At 42.2% G+C, this 21053-nt stretch overlaps 1 protein-coding gene and 1 long non-coding RNA gene across 5 annotated transcripts in view; both read left to right on the top strand.

The window, feature by feature from the left end:
- LOC310681724 overlaps positions 1 to 21053 on the top strand; it is a 122865-nt gene that overhangs the window by 66419 nt on the left and 35393 nt on the right. The window lies entirely within an intron of this gene.
- The window catches only part of RNF144B (ring finger protein 144B), a 71726-nt gene that overhangs the window by 15280 nt on the left and 35393 nt on the right, over positions 1 to 21053 (top strand). The window contains exon 1 of one of the 4 annotated variants that reach the window (XM_083449613.1): positions 8424 to 8931. The exons of 2 other annotated variants lie outside the window; for them this stretch is intronic. The gene's annotated coding sequence lies outside the window, so the exon portion shown is untranslated. Of the gene's footprint in view, positions 1 to 8423; positions 8932 to 21053 lie in introns of those variants that run through there. One more of the 4 variants, XM_083449612.1, reaches the window with a different exon arrangement.

Here is a 21053-nt window from a genome sequence, read left to right as displayed (position 1 = left end):
AGGTAAGTGGAAACGCTCTGAATCTTGACTCTCTGCAGGCACTCTAGCTGCAGGATTGTATTACTTTTGGGGAGGAACCATGTGGATTGTCTGCCTCTAGCACCAAAGTGTTTGGGGTCATCTCTGCCTGAAGCAATACAATGCACTCTGCTTATGCTGGATATGTTGCAGCGAGGTTATTTTATCTGTGGATGCCTTAAGCCAGAGCTTTCCAAACTGTGTGTCGTGACAAGTTAGTGTGTTGGTTGCTGTGTGCAGGTGTGTCGTGCGGGTTACATATGCTTCAGGTTACATACGCTTCAGGCTACACACTCTGCTAACCCAGAAATAGTGCTTCAGGTTAAGAACTTTGCTTCAGGATAAGAACAGAAATCGGGCTCTGGTGGCGCAGCGGCAGCAGGAGGCCCCATTAGCTAAAGTGATGCTTCAGGTTAAGAACAGTTTCAGGTTAAGAACGGACCTCCGGAACGAATTAAGTACTTAACCCGAGGTACCACTGTACTGTGTTGCGAAATGATGCAAAACTGAATTACTGTGTCGCAAAATGATGCATGTCTAAAAAGTGTGTCACCAACATGAACAGTTTGGAAAGCTCTGCCTTAAGCAGAGGTCTTAACCACTGCTTTGCAGATCAAAATACTACTTGTGTTTAGTGCAGGATAGTAAGCAGATGCCAAAAGTAAGCATGCAACTTAAGAAGACTGTACACTGTCCTTTGTAAAACACTGTATCTACAGAGATACAGTGGAACCTGAACAAAAATTAAGCTGTGGCAGCCAAAGGAAAAGGAAAAGGTCTGTATTTCAGTACAAGTGAAAGTACTGTATCTGTGATCCACCCGCCCTGCTTGTTTTGAATCTGCTATCTTAATCTCAGGAATGTAGCATTTTGGTATTGGGTGTGAGGTACAACATTCCAAAGGGATTATTCTTATTAGGCTTCATCCTTTGCTCTGAACTGCGGAGAAGCAAGTTTGCCACTAATCATTAGCGGAGCTAGGCACTGATACACACCTATATTTTGTACTGCATATCCGTGCAGACCGGAAACTAGATTTTCCACCCAGGAAGCAAATATGTGTTGTGTGAGTATGCAGTGTATGTAGCAAACGCTTCTGTTATGCCCAGTGTAGAGCATGTGGTCAAAATGTGCTGCTTTGCACCCAAATGGTGAAAAGAGTGTTAAGGGGGTATATGTGAAAGGTCTTAAGTCAAAAAACCAAAATGGAGAAATGTTTATTCCTGGGACCATAGTCCGTCCTGAATCAGGGACATACATACATTGGATGTACACAGTGTATGGAACTTGCTTCCACAGGAGGCAGTGGTGGCTACCATCTTGGATGGCTTTAAAAGAGGAATAGACAAAAACATGGACGATGGGGCTACCAGTGGCTACTAGCCATGATGGCTATGCACTGCCTCCATAGTCAGAGGCAGTAATGCTTCTAAATAGAAACTGCAGGAAGGGAGAGTGCTCTTGTGCTTGGGTCCTGCTTGCTCGTTTCCCACAGGCATCTGATTGACCACTATGCAAACAGGATGCAGGATCACTGGCCAGATCCAGCAGGCTCTTCTTATGTTCTTATGGAGATGTTTAGTGGGCAATGAGCCTCTGTATCATTCCCACCCAAACAGATGGGCAGGGGCTGTAGCTCAGTAGCATAGCACATGCTTTTCTTGCAGAAGGTCGCATGTCCAGTCCTTGGCTTTTTTGGGCCGGGTGGGAAAAGACTTGCCTGAACCTTTGAAGATCTTCTGAACTGGACCGATGACTTAACTCATAAGGCATCTGGCAAAGGAGCTACTAGTAAACTAGCCAGATAGCAAGGAAGCTTCACAGTTAGTAAGCCATCATCTTGACCCTTAGAAGAGCTTCCATGCCAATTTTCCAATGACTTCCAGAAAATTCAACAGGACAAATCAAGCAGATTGCAATCTGGAATACATTTAAGATGGGGCAAAACCTGCCTCTCTCCCTAGCTTCTGAGCTCACCAGGGTCAGATCCAGCCCATACCTCCCAGAGCAGCCCTTTATATTCTCCATTAAGTGAATAGCTGAGATTCCAAAAAAGAAGAAGAAGAATGAAGGACTGCACTCAAATACAGTCCTGTAGTTGAGCTGAAGTCCATCTACTATCTCTGACATTGAGTTGTTTTGCTTTCATTGTCAGGTACCACAAATAAGTGTAATGAGATTTTTTGAAAATGAGCTATCAGAAATAAAGATTGGCAAGATTTTGCTGTTTCCTGGTAGCTATTTTGTGTGTGTGGAGGGGGGTTGTACATTTATGCTGTCAAATGCTGAAAAATAGAACTGCTGAGTGTCAGAGCACCATGACTCACTTGTACTGAAGCTGAAATGCACTGCAAAAGAAAGTACATTTCGGCTCTTCCAAAATAGCTTACATTATTGTTTTCATGAATGGCACCAGGTTCTGGAAGGGTGTATGAAGGGGCTGATGTAGGTCGCCTTTGAACTACCTTTCTCAGGAGGCTCTGTAACATACAGGAACACCCCCTCAATATACCTACCCAGTCCATCCTACTGATGAATATTTTGCTAGTTGGATGTACTACTGAAATATAATCCCCATCATCCCTTGTCATTGGCCAGGGTGGCTGGTGGGAGTTGGAATCCAAAACATCTGGCTAGCACCAGATGGATAGGCTATCTTAATAGTGTAAGATTATTGTGTCCTGTTACATTATCAGGGGTCCCTAGTCTGTCTAAAATTCTTTTCAGTATGTGACAATTTGCAGGAGTTGTCCAGGCTTACATTTATATTAGTTCTGTTTGTGCCAAGATATAATAATTGACACAGTTTGAGATACATTCTGAAGTAATATTTAAAAGTTGGGATCAAATCAATGCTCATACTGAAATATGGTCAGCAATATGCATAAAGTTATATTGTAATGTCATTTATAGAGGTGTAGATGTGTATGTAGGACGCGGGTGGCGCTGTGGGTTAAACCACAGAGCCTAGGACTTGCAGATCAGAAGGTTGGAGGTTTGAATCCCTGTGACAGGGTGAGCTCCCGTTGCTCGCTCCCTACTCCTGTCAACCTAGCAGTTCGAAAGCACGTCAAAGTGCAAGTAGATAAATAGGTACCACTCTGGTGGGAAGGTAAACGGCGTTTCCGTGCACTGCTCTGGTTCGCCAGAAGCGGCTTAGTCATGCTGGCCACATGACCCAGAAGCTGTACACCGGCTCCCTTGGCCAGTAAAGCAAGATGAGCGCAGCAACCCCAGAGTCGGTCATGACTGGACCTAATGGTCAGGGGTCCCTTTACCTTTTAGATGTGTACTATTTAAATCTGAAGTATGGAGCAAGCAACAAGTGGGAACTCTACTGCATTTTAATGTGAACCTATTTTTACACCCTAGCATTGAAGTGAAGGGACACGTGCTTAATTCACTTAATTTGAGTGCTGTAATAAAGGGGCAGCAAAAAACATCTGAAGGCATTGGTCCCAAGAAGCTGACATCTGTGATCTGAGAGTATTTCCTCTCCCCTGATTACAGGACTGTGTGTTTGTTCTTTATTACAGTGAAAATGATCTGTTTGCCCAACTCTGTCTTCCTGATCTTCCAGTTTTCAGTGCAATGTGTGCAATGTAACTTGACTGCCTAGAATTGTTGCAACGTTAGGTAGGTCATTAAGGCATGTAATTAATTGTAAAAAGATAGCATCGCTTTTGGCACACAGCCAAAGCCAGAAAGTTATAGGCATATACAGTGGTACCTCGGGTTACATATGCTTCAGGTTACATACGCTTCAGGTTACAGACTCTGCTAACCTAGAAATATTACCTCAGGTTAAGAACTTTGGTTCAGGATGAGAACAGAAATCGTGTGGCGGCAGCGCAGCAGCAGGAGACCCCATTAGCTAAAGTGGTGCTTCAGGTTAAGAACAGTTTCAGTTTAAGAACAGACCTCCGGAACGAATTAAGTACCGTACATAACCAGAGGTACCACTGTAATCTGAGGACTATTCAAATTTCTGAACATGTCTAATAATCTAATAACCTGTTACGATTTAAACTGCCCAACCCTGGTATTGATTCTGCGTCTGTGTGCTTTGCTGTATTCATTTGCCCTTATTCCCAAGAACAATTAGAACTGTTGCCTAATTGTACTGCTGTTTGTACAACCCTTACAGAGATAACTAGCTGCCCTAAATCTGAAACAAAACAAAATGCTAAATGCTTCCATATTGTGCTTTCTGAAACTGAAATGCTTTGGAATGAGTTACAATGGTGTCTTGGAAAAGGTTTTAAGTCCTTTTGAGAACTTACAGTGACCATGTGGAAAGTTGACTTCCTGCACATAATCTGTGAATCTACCACTCCTTTTTCTGTTTGCAAAATACTGAAAACACACACACACACACTGAGAGAAAACATACAGTGATGCACAGGTGGGTTCTCTGTTTCCAGTCAACACATGAGGGAGGGGAAAGAAGAATCACACATCCCTCTTCATGGGTTTATTTATGTTTATTTATGTATTTATATATTATGTATTCAAAGCCATTTCTAAACAACTTAACGTTTTCAAAATCTCTTTAGTGGTGCATGCTATGTACAATGTAAAAATATCCATGTGACTTGTGTTAAGTGTAGAATAACAATATTTTCAATACGGGTATGAAACTGGGTGTTTGATTTGGAGGTCGTCTTGAAATGTCACAGAAGCCTTCTTCAGAAATAATTAAATAAACACATGAGGAGGACGAGCAGGAGAAGCAGAGATGAGCGAACTAGCTCCTGCCCATTGCTGTTTTTGTTGCCCTCCATCTTGTGGAGGGTAATATCACCTATATATGTTTTGGAATGAATAGAGAAGACAGCCTGCTGCAGAGGTTTGCTCTCCACTTGGAGCTGCCTTTGCCAGCCTGGTGACTCCAGATGCTTTGAACTAAGGCCAGGGCTGATAGAAACCATAGTTCTAGATATCTGGAGGGCGTCCGGCTGAAGCAGGTGGATTGGAGAAGGGAAATGGCAGCCAGGTGGGAGGACAGAGCTAGTGTGTTGTCCTTCTCCCCTTGTGTGCTTGCTTGACTCTTAATGGTGAGACTTGAAGAGACCTAAAGACATAATGCAATGAGGGTGGTTTTTGTTCAATAAATTGCAAGTTACCCTGCATTTCAGGATCTCTAAGAGGCACCTGTATTGGGGTTTGGGAAGACATATGCAAAATTTGTGTACCTTTTAATTAATTAATAATTTGTACGGCACATATTTAATTGGCGAAATACCTCTTGATAATAGGCATACAGTTTGACCTGCTTTTGATGTATGAAATCATTCCATCTCTTTGAAGATGGATGTTAACACCCTTCCTTTCTTGGTCAGCTCTAATTCATGGCTTGAAATGTTCCCAAACCATTAGCTATTCCAGTCCGAAATACATCTGAAAGACATACGCTTGCATATAGTGATGGAATAAATGCTATATTTAAGTTTTAAGCAATTTGTAGCTAGTATATGTCTGGTAAGAGCTACACTTTAGAACTATGTGACCTGATTACACAATCATGAATAGAAGGCTTCTCTTTAATCTTTTCTTAGGCTGCAACCCAATATTATACACACCTCCCTGTTTGGTAGAACATCACATTGGAGTTTACTTTTGAACTGACCTTTATAGGATTACACAGTTAGCTGGTTGGATTATATATGTATTCATCTAAAACCAAATTGGATGAGGCTGCTCCCAAGACCAACTTTGTGCTCTCTTTTTTTTAACCTATCTTGTGGCAAGCACCCCCAGAATGACCTGGGTGAATGGTTGCAAGGGATGGACTATTCTTAAATCAGTGTTAATCACTTTACTTTTACAAAGTGATTAAAGGTTCTTAAGTATTTGTACAGCATCTTAAAAAGCAGAGACATCACCTTGCCAACAAAGGTCCGTATAGTTAAAGCTATGGTTTTCCCAGTAGTGATGTATGGAAGTGAGAGCTGGACCATAAAGAAGGCTGATCGCCGAAGAATTGATGCTTTTGAATTATGGTGCTGGAGGAGACTCTTGAGAGTCCCATGGACTGCAAGAAGATCAAATGCATCCATTCTTAAGGAAACCAGCCCTGAGTGCTCACTGGAAGGACAGATCCTGAAGCTAAGGCTCCAATACTTTGGCCACCTCATGAGAAGAGAAGACTCCCTGGAAAAGACCCTGATGTTGGGAAAGATGGAGGGCACAAGGAGAAGGGGACGACAGAGGACAAGATGGTTGGACAGTGTTCTCGAAGCTACCTGCATGAGTTTGACCAAACTGTGGGAGGCAGTGGAAGACAGGAGTGCCTGGCGTGCTCTGGTCCATGGGGTCACGAAGAGTCGGACACGACTAAACGACTAAACAACAACAACAAGTATTTGTACAACTATTTTGTGAAATGAATTAGTCAGGCTACTTGATGTGGTTGAGATGGTGCCTGAATCAATCTCTTTGAAGTCCAGAAGCTCAGTCATTGAACCTTTTGGGACATCTATTTACAGATTGTTCAATGCCTCCCCACCTATCAGATCTCAGTTTTAACACATGTGGTCAGTGATGGCATTTGACACATAATATATATTTGTTTAAGGGCTATGCAGAGCTAGTTCAGAGCTAACAGAGCTATCTACATTCAGTAGTTCTTTCATTTTCTTCATTGTGTGGACTTCAGCGACATTGGATTGTTCATTTCATTCATCTTAACTATTTTTACTTATATTATTTTATTTACGGTATCTATATCAGATTAGGTAAATGTTTAGAGGAGGAAAAACCCACCAGTAACTTCTGTACAGTATTTGTTTCTGGTATGGGAGAATGAGAGATACCTGTGGTGACATGGTCTGTTGCATTCCTTCCCATATTGAAGAGCCCATGTTATCACTGAAGCTTCTTAAAAGAGTTTTATTAAATTCTGTTTGATAGGCTATATTCACAGCTGAACACCTTACATAAGATAGCTTAATTATGGTTTAGCTCAAGGGGATAATTAAAACTTCAAGTCTGCAGTTCAAGACTGATACGTGCATGAAAGTAGACTGATTTTGATTTTTCTGGTAGCAAGCTGAAATGAATCTTATATTTCAGGAGGTATCGGATAGCAAAGCAAGGATATAAAAAAACTGCATATAGAACCCCTGAGTTGTAACACAAAACGCCACTTCTTAATCTTCTTCATTCCTTACCAAAAAAAATCAAAAAAAAAATCACTCTCTTGTCTCCCCATGCCAGTGGCCTCATGCAGCACATATATTCAGCATGAATTCATTTCCTTGTCAGTCCTTAGACTCTCTCTTCTTTCTTCCTTCTCCTTAACCTTCTCCTAACAACCCAACCTACATTCCTCAGGAATTCCCCTTCATGAACAACTTGTAATCTCTTTCCCTTTCTGGCTCCTGGACTCCTTTTACTAGAGTATGCAGCTTGCGGTGGTTGCAAAGGACAAGCCTCTGAGACAGTTTCATAGGTGACACAAAAAAGCTCCTTCAGTCTGGCCTCGTGCTATTCTGCCACTTGCAATTATCGTCAATCTGGCACAAGATGATGAGAAATTTGCTGTACATTCTAGACAAAAAATTGATTTGATCCTTACTTTTGTATAGTAGTTTGGTCACCCAAATGTAGGTTACATTTTGCCTCTGGCTGCACCAACTACTGTTATCTCGTTCCCACAGAGTTGCCCATGAGGGAATGCTCCCTCATGCTAAGCAAAGATTTCCCCACCCTGGGTTTTTTAAAAAAAACATTTATGTGATATAGTAGTATAAACACCAACAATTGGGAAACACTGGCCTGCGAGAGCTCCAATTGGAGAAAAGCCTTTACCAAAGGTGTAATGGACTTTGAAGACACTTGAACTCAGGACGTAAGGGAGAAACGTGCTAATCTTACTCAGCTACGAGTGATTGCCAAAGAAGAATGTGTGTGTGTGTGTGTGTGTGTGTGTGTATACATATAACATATCACCACCCCTTTTCCAGTTACAGCCAGATTTGCCCTCCAGTGCCATATTTTTAGGAGTGTACTCTAATTTTTGCCATTATCCAAAGTGGTCCCCCCCCCCTACTATTCCCAGATTTTGATGCAATTCTTAAAACAGAAGTATTAAAAAAATATTACTACCATATCATATATCTGAAGTGTGCGACCAATCATTTCCCCCCTGTCTCTGGATGGGGTTGCCACCTTTCCCCCCTGATTGGGTTCCTGTACCTTTAAACAGATCTGTCACAAGCAGAAATTAAACAGGTGCAGACCTTTAAGGCACCGCTGTTGTTTTTCTGCCTATCCTGCAGCTGTTAAAGGTACAGGAGCCTGCTGGAAATGAAAGGTAACAATCCTAAGCTGGCTATACGTGGCTGTCTGCCATATGAACAATATTGGGTGCATCTATCTGTATTTGAATATTTAGCCACACCTAGAACTGGGAGGTTGGGGCGATCACTCTCCTGCGTTTATCCACTCCGAGTTCAGCAAGAAGTTGTTCATTTTAACAGCAAAGGAAGTTGTGCCATGTAGCATCTGGGTTCCTGGAGGGTTAAAAACAATCACCTGCATTTGAAATGAGACTTGGAAGTAGGAAGTGTTGCTGTGGCTTGAGCTTCCTGTATAAATAAGTGTAGCTTTCTTACAGCTACTGCATATGTGCGCGACGTGCATTTTAAGAAATAATGGCAACATGCTCTTAATAGCTGGGAGGAGATTATTCTTCGGAGCGACGAGAAGGTTGGAAAATGAGCCCTGCTCCAGACCTATAACGTGTGAAGCTTTCAGATGCTGGGAGAAGGAAGGAAGCGGCGAGAAATGAAACGCGTTTCTTCAGACTCTGAGCTTTTGCTGGCGGTGACATGTCTTGGAGGCACTGAAGTGTGAGTGAAGCTATTGAAGTCAAACGTTTGGGAGCGGATCCTGCTCTCTTTTGGCAAGGTATGCTGGGACGATCTGCATTTCTTTATCGCGGGGGCAATTAAGTAAGGGCTGTCATTTTCCTTTCCAGTTCCTAAAGGGGAAAAGGAGGTGAAACCCAATCATTTTGGGTACTTGGTTTTGTGTTTTAACATACACAGCCAGCACTGTAGTTCATCTGAGGCAAAAATGGGTTTTTTAGAAATTAAATGCCAATGTTAGAGCAGTAACTTACGCACTTTCTTCGGTAGGGGTGGTGAACTATGTTGGTTTTATCAGTATAGCTTTGCAGAAATAAATGCTCACTTTACTTGTGTGGGGCAAACACTGAAAAGTCTTTAAGATGATTTCAAACCAAGTGATCATTTTAAATTTGTTCACTCCTAATGGAAACTTCAATTCTGTTCAATTCTTTAAATAAAAGGATGACCTGAAAGATGCTAAGGAGAGGATCTGTTTGAAAAGATACATACTTTGTGTTTGTGTCATGTAATTTGCAGCACAATTCCAGAAATATTTTGCATGGTGGAACTGTCTGACTATAGAGACAGTTTTTTTGTTTTCTCTAATTGTTTTTAAACTTCAGGAATAACATACAGAATATACATATTTTTAGTTCCTATTGTAGTTTTACTATTCTAGGCAGAAAATGAAAGCCACATGCTTATGTGTCTGCATATTTATAGTAATTTTGGATACAGTGTCTTGTTCCACCATCCTAGTGTGAAGTGCCTTTTGCACTTTTCCTGTGAATGGCTGTTGCTTTAAGAGTTTGCTTCACAGAGTGTAAGTCAGTTACAATGCCCTGAACTCCAGTTAAATATCTTGGAAGGTTTAAAGAAATGGTGTAGTATGATTTCTCTGCCTTAATATGTGCCAGATATATTTCTGAAGATGCGGCTTCAGTATCTGTGATTGTGGGGATCTACTATTGTGGAATTTCTGTTCTTCTTTATGCCATGTTCACCTTAGCTGATAAACGCAACACATGGGAAGAGATCGTGCCTGCTGGACTTACACCTGCAGGGACCAGGAGGTCTACACTCATAGGTTCTGAATGTATGATTCCTATTTTCCTTTCCTGCAGGGTACAGGATATGTGTTCACAGCCTATGTCAGGCTTCCTCAAACTCGGCCCTCCAGATGTTTTGAGACTACAGTTCCCATCATCCCTGACCACTGGGATCATGGGAGTTGAAGGCCAAAAACATCTGGAGGACTGAGTTTGAGGAAGCCTGACCTATGTGCATTGGAGGTATTCTTGTTTGGACTTTTGCACATAAATTAGTATTGGTGTCTGAGGTTCAGAGGCAGGATCTGCAGGTGTAAGCGCCATCTTGCCTTCCATGTGTACATGTATATTGAGCTTGGACACCTGTACAGGACTCTGAGTGGATGCAGTCATGGAATCATAGAATCGTAGAGTTGAAAGGGACCCCAAGGGTCTTGGCTAAAGCATCCATGAAAGATGGCCATCCAACCTCTGCTTAGAAACCTCCAAGGAAGGAGAGCTCCCAACCTCCTGAGGGAGGGCATTCCACTGTCAAACACTGTCAGAAAATTCTGCCTGATTCTCCTTTCTTGTAACTTGAAGCCATTGGTTCGAGTCCTACCCCTCCAGAGCAGGAGAAAACAAGCTTGTTCCCTCTTTCATGTGACAGCCCTTTAGATATTTGAAGATGGCTGTTGTATCTCCTCTCAGTTTCCTCTTTTCCAGGCTAAACACACACAGCTCCTTCAACCGTCCCTCATAAGTCATGTTGCTTGGGCAGCAATCCCTTTTAAAGCTGAATGCTGTGGGTTTGGAGTTGTGATGAAGAGCGGCTGTTTCCATTGGGTGGCTTGAGCAAAATTTGAGCAAATGATGTGACAAAGTTTCTGCCAGTTACACTTTACAACATATCCAAAAGGTTTTCTAATAGCATCCTCTTTCACTGTCAATTCAGCTCCTTTTTATTCTGCAAGCAACCTAAACAAAGCTGGGCATGACTTCTGTGATAGCTTCCCCCAAAGTCTTTATTCATGAAGTGAAACCTTCCTTGCTCTGAGCTTGTTTACCTTTGTTTGGTGCTCTCAACAGAGTGGGCTCTTAAACTTGTGGTGCATTTCTGTTCTAATAATCTGATAGCTAGAGTCAGAGGAGCTCTGGTTCTCTACTTTGTCTCCAGAACAACCAGCTTTATGTTCTTCATTTCTAAACTGAGCTCTTGGGGATGTGTCACTTAGTGGGTTTTCCCATTAACTACTTTAGGCAGTGAGTGTCTTGTCTTCTCCTCACCTCAGAATGAACTTCTGGTTTCCTGGAGCCTTGTTTTCAGTGGAAGGATGCCAGAGTTAGTCAGAAGGTACCAAACCACATGGTGACCAGAGTTAAACCACAAGGCGAAGCAACACGATGAAACCACAAGGTGCAGATACATTAAGGGCTTTAGTACACTCAGACCTGAAACTCTGCCCCTTTCTTGGCAAACAGCATGCTGATAATATGTGGCATGCGAAAGGTGCTGATCTTGGTTCCCAGTCAAGTTAAATGAGCTGGAATTGAGAATTGGATCAGGTTTGCCAATTGTATATATCAAAGCTGGATAGGTTTTCTTTTCTTTCTTTGGTATTGTAATTTTATGTTGTGAACCACCCTGAGATCTATGGGTATACAAGCAAACAATTTGTGATGATGGTGGGAAGAGTTCAGCTCTCCCTCTACCTCCCAACTTCTCCAGCAGAATTAAGTTATAGGATGAGTAAAGGGGAACATGGCAGAAGGCCATTGGGAGGACTAGACAAGAATTGCTTCTGGGAGCCACAGAGTAACCATGATAACTGGAAGACATGCCCGGATGCCTGAAATGGTCTGCATCACCTCTTCTGGCTGTGCCCTTTTACAGCCACGAGGGAAACTTGCTCTGTTTTTAAAAAGGAAACTGATAGCCTTGTTATTTTTTCTTTAAAAAAAACCACCCAGTTCTACTGTTTGCTCTATTGCTTGCTAACCTAGTTTATAAAGTTGCTAGGTTGGTCCTGTATATATGCCTCTGAGCATTGGACTTTGGCATCTTTGGAAGAACATTGTCTACGTTTTGAAAATAAACTGTAGTAGGCAAATAAAGAGAAGCCTGATGCCTTGACCATAGCCAAGAAGGCAGGTGTTCTCAGCAAGCAATGCATCTAGTGGCAACAAGCTCTTAATCTGTATTGGCTGAAATTGAGTAGAACACTAGAGTTTCTGACTGTAAAGATTGACTCCTACTAAAAATGCAATTTTTGAGTGCTATAGAATCACTGGGTTAAGGTTGCAGCATTTACAAATGTTTACTTATCTGCCAGTGCCAAATACCTTTGTTCTGAGCTTTCATTGTCTTTGTGTTGCACATTAGCTGGGCCTTGCATTAACAAGATATAATCATCACCATCATCACAATAATCATTTTAAATTTATACCCCGCCTTTTTCCCTGACAGGGACTCAAGGCGGCTTACAGATAGAAAATAATTAAAACATAGGAGGGAAAATCATTAAAAACAATTAAACATAGATAAAATTTAAAACTATCCATCCATCTACACACCGTATAGATATTTACAGTAAAAACCACATTACCAGCTACATAATACGAAATTGATATTGCTGAACATTTCCAGACTTGGGCATACCTGCTTGTTTTTATGTATTCCAATACACACAATTTCTGTGGTTTCATGGGAATAGCTTGATGTGTGTGTGTGTGTGTGTGTGTGTGAGAGAGAGAGAGAGAGAGAGAGAGAAGGCAGCGGCGCGGGGGGGGGGTGTCTCTTCCAAATTTCTTGTGATTACTAGGACCCTAAGCTGAAGCTCCAATGACCATAATAAAAACAACCAAGAAATGCAGGAAGGGACCATATAAGCAGAGTAACATGCAAAGTTTAGAGAAACTAAATTCCTTTATTCTGTTTGGGTCCTTTTTCTGTAAACAGGATCTTTAACTGTAGCAGCATTGTTACTTTTTGCTTTCTAGAACAGTAGTTGTATTGGTGCGTTGGACCAAAAAAATCCCTTGTATGCTTACTTGGGAGAGTAAACTCACAAGGGTGGGAAAGACCCCCATCTGAAATCCTGGAGAAGTACTGCCAGTCACTACAGACAGTACTGAGATTGATGGACTAATGGTCTCGTGCAGTATAGAAAGTTGGAAGGGACCCCAGGGGTCATCTGGTCCAACCCCCTGCAATGCAAGAATCACAGGTATAGAATCCCTGGCAGGTGGCCATCCAACATCTGTTTAGGAATCTCCAATGAAGGAGAATCAACTACCTTCTGATGTAGTCCTTTCCACTGTTGAACAGCTCTTACCATCAGAAAGTTCTTCCCAATGTTTAACTGGAATTTCCTTTCTTGTAATTTGAATCCATTGGTTCAAATCTTGCCTTCTGGAGCTGCAGAAGACAAGCTTTCTCCATCTTCCACATGACATCCCTTCAGGGATTTGAAGACTGCTATCATATCACCTTTCAATCTTCTCTCTTCCAGGCTAAACATACCAAACCCCTCAACTGTTCCTCATTGATGATCTTGGTTGTCCTCCTCTGCACGTGTTCTAGCTTGTCAATATCCTCCTAAAACTGTGGTGTCCAGAACTGGACACAGTACAGATAGGGTCCAATCAAGGCCGAATAGAGCAGCACTATTACTTCCCTTGAGCTGGCCACTAGACATCTGTTGATGCATCATAGAATTGCATTAGCTTTTTTCTGCTGCATCACATGCATGTTAAGCTTGTGGTTTACTAAGATCCTTAAATCCTTTTTTTACATCTACTGCAGTCAAGCCAGGTGTCCCTCATCCTATATATGTCTATCAGGTTACCGTATGTCCATCAGATTACTCCTGCCTTACAAATGTAGAACCTTACATTTGTCCCTATTGAAATTCATTTTGTCAGTAGAAGTCAGCTTTATATGTTCTAAATCAAGTAGGATTTATGTCTAAAATAATATATTTATTCCATATATTTAAATATATATGCACTGGTACCTCCGTTTAAGAACAGGCCTGTTTCCGAAGTATTCGGTTTAAGACCTCCGCAAAACCAGAAGTAGTGTCCCGGTTTGCAAACTTTACCTCGGTCTAAGAATGGAAGCCGAACAGTGGAAGGGCACCGGCGGTGGGAGAGCCCTTGTTAGGGAAAGCGTGCCTCAGTATAAGAACGGTTTCGGTTTAAGAACGGACTTCCGGAACGGATTAAGTTCATAAACCGAGATACCACTGTACTATGATATATATATTCATGTTGTATTTAAATAAATACCTCTAGGAAATCTACACAGGGTTGGAAATTCTAATTTGCGGTACTCACTGTGGAAAAATTGAAGCAGGGTGATTGTTATTCCAGATTAGTTAATCCAGAGCACTTTTGTCTCTGTCTCCACACATTGTTGGCTCTTACTCTGCCCACCATTGTCTTGTGACCCTCAACAGAGTATTATTACCCTCAAGAGAATTCAGACCTTGACAGAAAGAACTTTTTGCTCTAAGCTTTTTTTCTGGGGACATTGGATTTTGATATCTGCAAGATTTGGCACTGACAAGTGGATGACCTTGCACATGTTTCTGCCTCCTCACTATGTGTCCTTGCTTTCAGAAAACCTGGTCCTCATGTTATACAATATTTTTTGTTCCATACCCTTCAGTTAGCTCCACTTCTCATTCCACTGAAGTTGCATCAAGGCTCTTTTTAATGGAGGCAAGCTTCCAGATTACTGCGGAGGTCTTTACATGGCTTTTGAGATGACAAAGTAAGGCAGGTTCCTTTGTGCCTTTTTGAGGAAGGAGGAAATGGTTGTCAGAGTGAGGCACGACCACAATGCAGCCTTATTTTTTACAAACTAAAAATGAAAGCACTGGCCGTTTGTGCCCACACTTACTCCCACTTAACAGTATTGACTTTTCAATGTTAGGAAGCTGAAGGCTAGTTTTAATGCTTTGCCTCTTTCCTCTGCGGTAGTCATGGGAATAATGAAAAAAAGCATTTATAAGTATATGGTATGAGTCATTGATATGGGAGATGGCAGTCTCTGTGTGAGAGGCATAAACATTTCACTGGAGTAACTTTTCAGCCAGATCAAAATGGAGTTGTAAACATGCTTAAGGATCAGGTAAGTGGTCTTGGATGCCCAGGTAGCAATGGTGCCTAGAAGAGGAGCCTTTTACCTTCTTAGTATGCCTTCCGTGTCCTTTTCTGGGTGCAGAAAGGATCTGGCTGTTCCCATATGAACTTGCACAACTGACCTGGTCAGTTTTGTTGAAGGCCCTGCTTTCTGTGTCTTTACTGAAAGAGGTACAGTAGATGAGTATGAAAAGCAGGGCCTTCTCACTGGAATTTTCCAGGCTAGACGTCTCTCCATTAGGAAACTCACCTGACCTTTTCACTCTTAGGAGACTGATTAAGGCTGTTCTTTTGAGGAGATGGAGAACTTAGCTTTTCATAGTTTTTTTGCTGTTCATTTTGTTCCTACTCCAGCGGCTTTGCTGGTGAGTGTGACCTTGATTTTCTTCAAACATAAAACGTATTTAGTATCTGTTGCGAAGCACTTTTGTTGCAGAATATTACATGGGTCCAGGTTCTTGGGCACAGTTCTTTGTCAGACCTGCAACCTCAGCTTTCTGGGAAAGATTAGATAAAGTCTGCAAAAGAACTGCAGGAAAGGATGGAGGAGCTGATCATGCAGAGGCCAGGTGTGTGACCCACGTGATCAGAAAAGAACATAACTGTGTGCATCCAGGGCCGGGGTAAAGTTATGGCAGCAGAAGGAATCAAGAGTCATGGGCTCTTGGGTGTGAAGGGGAAAACAATTACAGGAAAACAGCAGGGGGTGACTGAACAGCAGGGCTGTTGGAATGGCCGAGATGAGCTGTCATGAATAGAGGAGTGCCAAAGTGCATCAGTATCAGCTATGGCCCTGAAAAAACAGACCAAGTTTTATTGTGGCTAAACCCTATATTTTGCTTTGTTTGCTATTCACCTATCTAGAAAATACTTAGATTTTTTTATACACAGTTGATGTTCTTAAATGGAAGACAGTGGACTTTATTACAGTAGATGTCTCGATCCTTTTAAAGATGAACATGGGATGATAGGAAATATGTATCTGGGAGGAAAAATAGATGATCCTGTGACCCACCTGTATGGGACAAATGCAGTAATAAAATAATCAGCTGGGTGCCTGAATTAAAAAATGTGGGGCCAAATTCACCCTCCAGCAGGAGAGAGAGCCCCCAGTAGAAGAGTAGTTTGGCAGCAGCATTAATGTGAGGATATAGGTTGTTAGACCCTTTTATCCTGCTTGGTTCCATACAATATTTCCCACTTTCTCCCCCTCTTTCAATGAACAGACCACACACTGTTAAGTTTAAAATGCTTTACTTACAAAACTTTCCAAAGGTCAGATTTGTGCATTTATCCGAGCAACAGCAAGGAGAACACATGCAGAACATCTTGGGTAGAAAATACAGAAAGATAGTTCCAAACACCTGCTCTAAGCTTGCAGCTTTCTTGGCCGCGTCTTTCTTGGTCAGTTACGTGGTGAAGTGGAGTGAGGAACAGGAAGAGAAGGCTTCACTTCCTCTCTTGCTGGAAAAGAGGGGGTGTGACCTAGCTGAGTCTAGGAATCCAGCTCTTTTAAACCCTTCAAGTGCTAACTAGCACTCATGTATAGTTATGTTTGACTGCACTATCCCACAATATGTGTCCTTTGCTTGGTTGTAAGTTAATACAGTGGTGTATTATGAAGAACCACCATTACCAAATGTGTGGACAAGCGACTCAATAGAACAGTGGCTTTCACATGTTCTGTCTTCAGGATGTGTTTCCATATTTGTCACAGAACCTCCGCAGCGACTCCCTCAGACATTGAATTCTGTGGCATGCTATAGGAGGCACAATGTAAACTGAATTTGCCCCCCTCAACACTCTTGTTTTGCATGTAGAAGATGGAAAGCTTTCTTTCTAAAATGAAGCTGGTCACCCTTTAGATATATTTTTCAGGAACCTGGTGGTTTCTTGGAGTATAGTTTGAAAACCACTTCTATAGACTGAAACTACATACTCTGGCATAGAACAGCTATATACGCTTTGTGAAGCATTATAGCTCTCTTCAGTTAATCAGATGTTGAATTAACAAGAACTGAGTTCTATCTTTTGCTTTTAATGTCATGTGGATGTATCACAACTGTCAATGAGTAATTTTTGTAAGAACCCATTATAGTTGAATGTTAACAAACATCTGCTCAGTTTGCCAAATAAGAGTTTAGCCTCATGAAATGTTAATCTTGATACTCTGTCTTGCATTGGGAAGGGGGGAACTATCCTGTTCAAAACACTGGGAAATGTTATGAATCTTGGCATCCAAAGGAGGGTTTTCTTTTGTCTTGTTGGTTGATTAATTTCACTTCCATGGTTGTTTCTGTCCCTTGAAAATATAGGCCTTACTATGCAAAAGTGAACTAGTTCAGTTGCACAAATCTGAACTACATCTGAAACCAATTATCCCAATTTCCAGGTGAACTAAAGATGAATAAAATTCATTTTGAAATAGAATTTTGAACAATTTCTAGTTCATCTTCACATTGATTCTTTCCCATCCACCCCCAGCCAAAGATTCAGATTCTTAGCTTTCATTTTTAAAAAGCAAGTCAATAGAACATATATAAAGAAAGTCAGAAATAAAAGAAGCAGCAGCAAAATTCTAAGGCTTATTAGGCAGATATGGAGGTGCTGCTGTTTCCACTGTCACTTAATAATCAGGAATGCAAGGCATTTCCTGCATCTTCCCTGCTGAAGAGATATTCTATCTTCCAACAGGAGTACCTTGCCACAAGAAGTACTGGTACAGAAACAAAGTGAATCATGCCTTGTGGCTGGCGCATATTAAACTGGGCAAGCCTTTTTCTGTTATGGAGAAAGTGTCACCTGTTGACATTTTATCTGTCAGATACCTTATTACTCATTTGTGGTCCCTGATTTACTTTTGGACCCTGTAGTTCAACACAGCAGTTTGTAATGTTCGGAATGTTGGGGGGGGGGGATATTGAGGATGAACTTTTAATGAACTTGAACTGAAGTAGTTTGTTTTGTAAAAAGGCAGCCTTGAGATGGAACTAGTTCCTTATTAAACAGGATGAGCTTATACTACAATTGGTACACACACACACACACACACACACACGTCTTGATGGCAAAATAACCTCAACACCTTGTACCATAGCTCCTCTCCCATCTTGGTTCTTTTTCCTGTCGCTTGTGTTGAATTGGTTGCATGCAATATAAAAGCAATCTGTGCATTTGGTTCTTTTAAACAGTTGAAGCACTTGTTTATCTTCCCCACGTATTCTATGTTCCGTTGGCAGATTAATCTTTGAACATATTTTCTTAAAGTGTATACGAGATGGTAATAAAAGATTAGAAATCTGTTTGTGGTATAGTGCCATAGATAGACAGGAGAACGTTTAAAAGCAAACAAAGTAAAGGTTTGCTAAGTATGAATACTGTGCTTGCGTGCTCTCTAAAGGTTCCTGGTCTAATAGATTTTAAAGGTTAAGTAAATGTAGTCCAACTTTAGTTTCCCCTCAACATTGTCTGATATGTTTTTCTCTTGCAAGGTCTAGTTTTCACTTAACATTTGCGGTACTTAGAATTGCACCCAGACAGTAATCTCAAGATGCTTGATATTGTTCTGTCTCTGACATGAAGCTAAGCTGGACTGGTCCAAGTCAACCCCTCATGGGGGATCATCACATAACTCCATATGTACTTGGAGAAAGGGATGGATATAAATGTTAACAGATTTAAAGTTAAACCAAACTATTCTTATCTAATACCTTTTTCTGAGGAAGAAGATAGGTAGTTAGTCCCTAATGCCTTGATTTAGCCACAAGATGATGATGATGATGATGATGATGGCGATTATTATTTGCACATATAGTCTACCTTCTTCTCCAAGTAGTTCAAGTTGGTGTACGTGGTTCCTCATCCTCTTCATTTTATTTGCACAACAACCATGTGTGAGGTAGGTTAGGTTGAGAGGCAATAATTGGCCTAGTGAGATTCATGGCGCTGTGAGGATTAGAAGTCTATTCTCACAGGCCCTAGTTCAGTACTCTAACCACTACACCACAACCGGCTCTAAAAAATTGGTAACGGCCAACTAAGGTCCCCAATTAATCCTGATTGTGAATTCCACTGTGTCTGGAATAATAGCAAAAATGTATTTAAGCCTCTTTATTCTGTTGCGTTCCTGGTTAACAGGTTTTTGGATGAAACATCTTTTTGTGTTTGGTGGGGCGTTTGTGTTTTTGTGTGGAAGACTGTGGATTTGCACTGACATGCAGCATGATAACTTTTAAGTGCACTATTAACTTCTTTTTAGTTATTACTTCAATCCTGGGAACCCTAGTTCGTGGTCCTTCAATTATATATTATAGTGTATTATATTACAGCAATCAGGCTTGAGACCCTTCAGGTTATAACTATGTTTCATGTTATATCTAGGACAAGGAAAGATCAACAACTCCAGATGGATGGCAGTTCTCTTAGCAATAAATCCTTGTTTGTTTGAAGAGGCTACTCCCAGTAATGTATTATGCAACATGAATGTGTGTGAGTGCGAATATTCACTTAAAAAAAATTCTTTCCTTGTTTCTGTGATAGTACTATGAAGTCTCAGGGCTACCTCCCACATCAAGCTTTAAAGATATAGTGGGTGAGAACAGATTCTTACAGGGAGTGCTCTTCGCTCATTTTGTCAATTGTCTAACATCCTGTTTCCTGCGGCAGCTAGCTGTTATTCCTTGAAACTGCAAGAAAATAATACAATATGGATACTTGGGCCAAGATCCAAAGGAACTGTGCAGCTTTTTTTGTGAGTCCAAAGCAGTTTTGGATTTGTTTTCTGGAATAGCCATCGTCGATAGCACATTGCAAGCTATTTTTTAAATTGAGGGGACATTAAAAGCAACTTATATGGCGCCAGAGCCTGCTTGGAGAGAAGAATAACCCTTCAGGTTTGCAGCAGCATTTGGCTATGCCCAAAATAGATTTTAATCTTATTTTATGAAAGCCTTACTCTGTGTTGTGTCAAAACAGCGGCTTGCAACAGACACGTGGTAGGCATCTTGAAGCCAGTTTATGTGGCATCTGACATTATTACGGTTTGGTGGTACACTCAAGGGCTGACTCCATCTTCTATCAAAAGTCTATTTAGATTGAGTCAACTCTGGACATAATACTGTGTTGTGTTATCGTTTTGCTGCTTTCAAAGTGGATAGCTTTATAATAGCAGACCGGGGGGGGGGGGGGGGGGAGAAGAAGAAGAAGAAGAAGAAGAAGAAGAAGAAGAAGAAGAAGTACTTCGTAAGACAGTCTTTTAAAGGATCCTGGTCCTAAGCCATTTACTTCCTTCCATGGGTGTGTGGTGCCTTTACATTGATTATTTGTGGTTAGGTGGTGGCTGTTGTAGGGAGGTAGTTTTCTTTGGCCTTTCCAGCTGGGGCTGTTTTCCCAGACCACGGGTGTCAAACACAAGGCCCGCGGGCCGAATCCGGCCCGACAGATCTCATCATGTGGCCCGTGTAGCCGCTGTTCTTGCTGCTGTTCTTGCCTCTCGCCCATCCAGTGCACCATCGCCTGGTTGTGCGCCGCATCGCCTTTCAGCACGAAGGAGGTGGTGAGCAGAGAGGCCGCCTCCGGAGGTCCCCTGCCGGTGCGACCCCGCAGGCTGCCCGCCTCGTCCCGCAGGCTGCCGTGTCTCTGGCGCCGCTCCAGTCCAGAGGGCGTGCCGCCCAGGAGGCGCCCAGCGCGAGCAGCAGCAGCAAACGGAGCGGAGCTGCCTGGCCGGATGCTCCTCCACGCGCCCCGGCAGCCGCTGCGCCGCTGCCGGGCAGGGATGCGAGTCTGGTAGGCGAGGCGCGGAGGCGGAGGATGGGAGGGAGCGAGCCGAGATGGAGGCGGGAGCGCGGCGCGGATGCGCGGCGTGGGAAACAACATGCCAGCAACGTCCCCCTCAGCCTCGGCTTGCCACGGAGGGCAAGGGGAGGCGGCTGCCTCAGGCAGCAGGATCCACAGGGACAGCTCAGCCCATTGTGGAAATGTGCTTCCTCCACCAGCACCAGATTTG

The sequence above is a fragment of the Podarcis tiliguerta genome (assembly GCF_965153285.1).
Source record: "Podarcis tiliguerta genome assembly, chromosome: 7".
NCBI lineage: Eukaryota > Metazoa > Chordata > Lepidosauria > Squamata > Lacertidae > Podarcis > Podarcis tiliguerta.
Note: the sequence above shows the minus strand (reverse complement) of the source record. Positions and strands in the feature narration are given on the sequence as shown.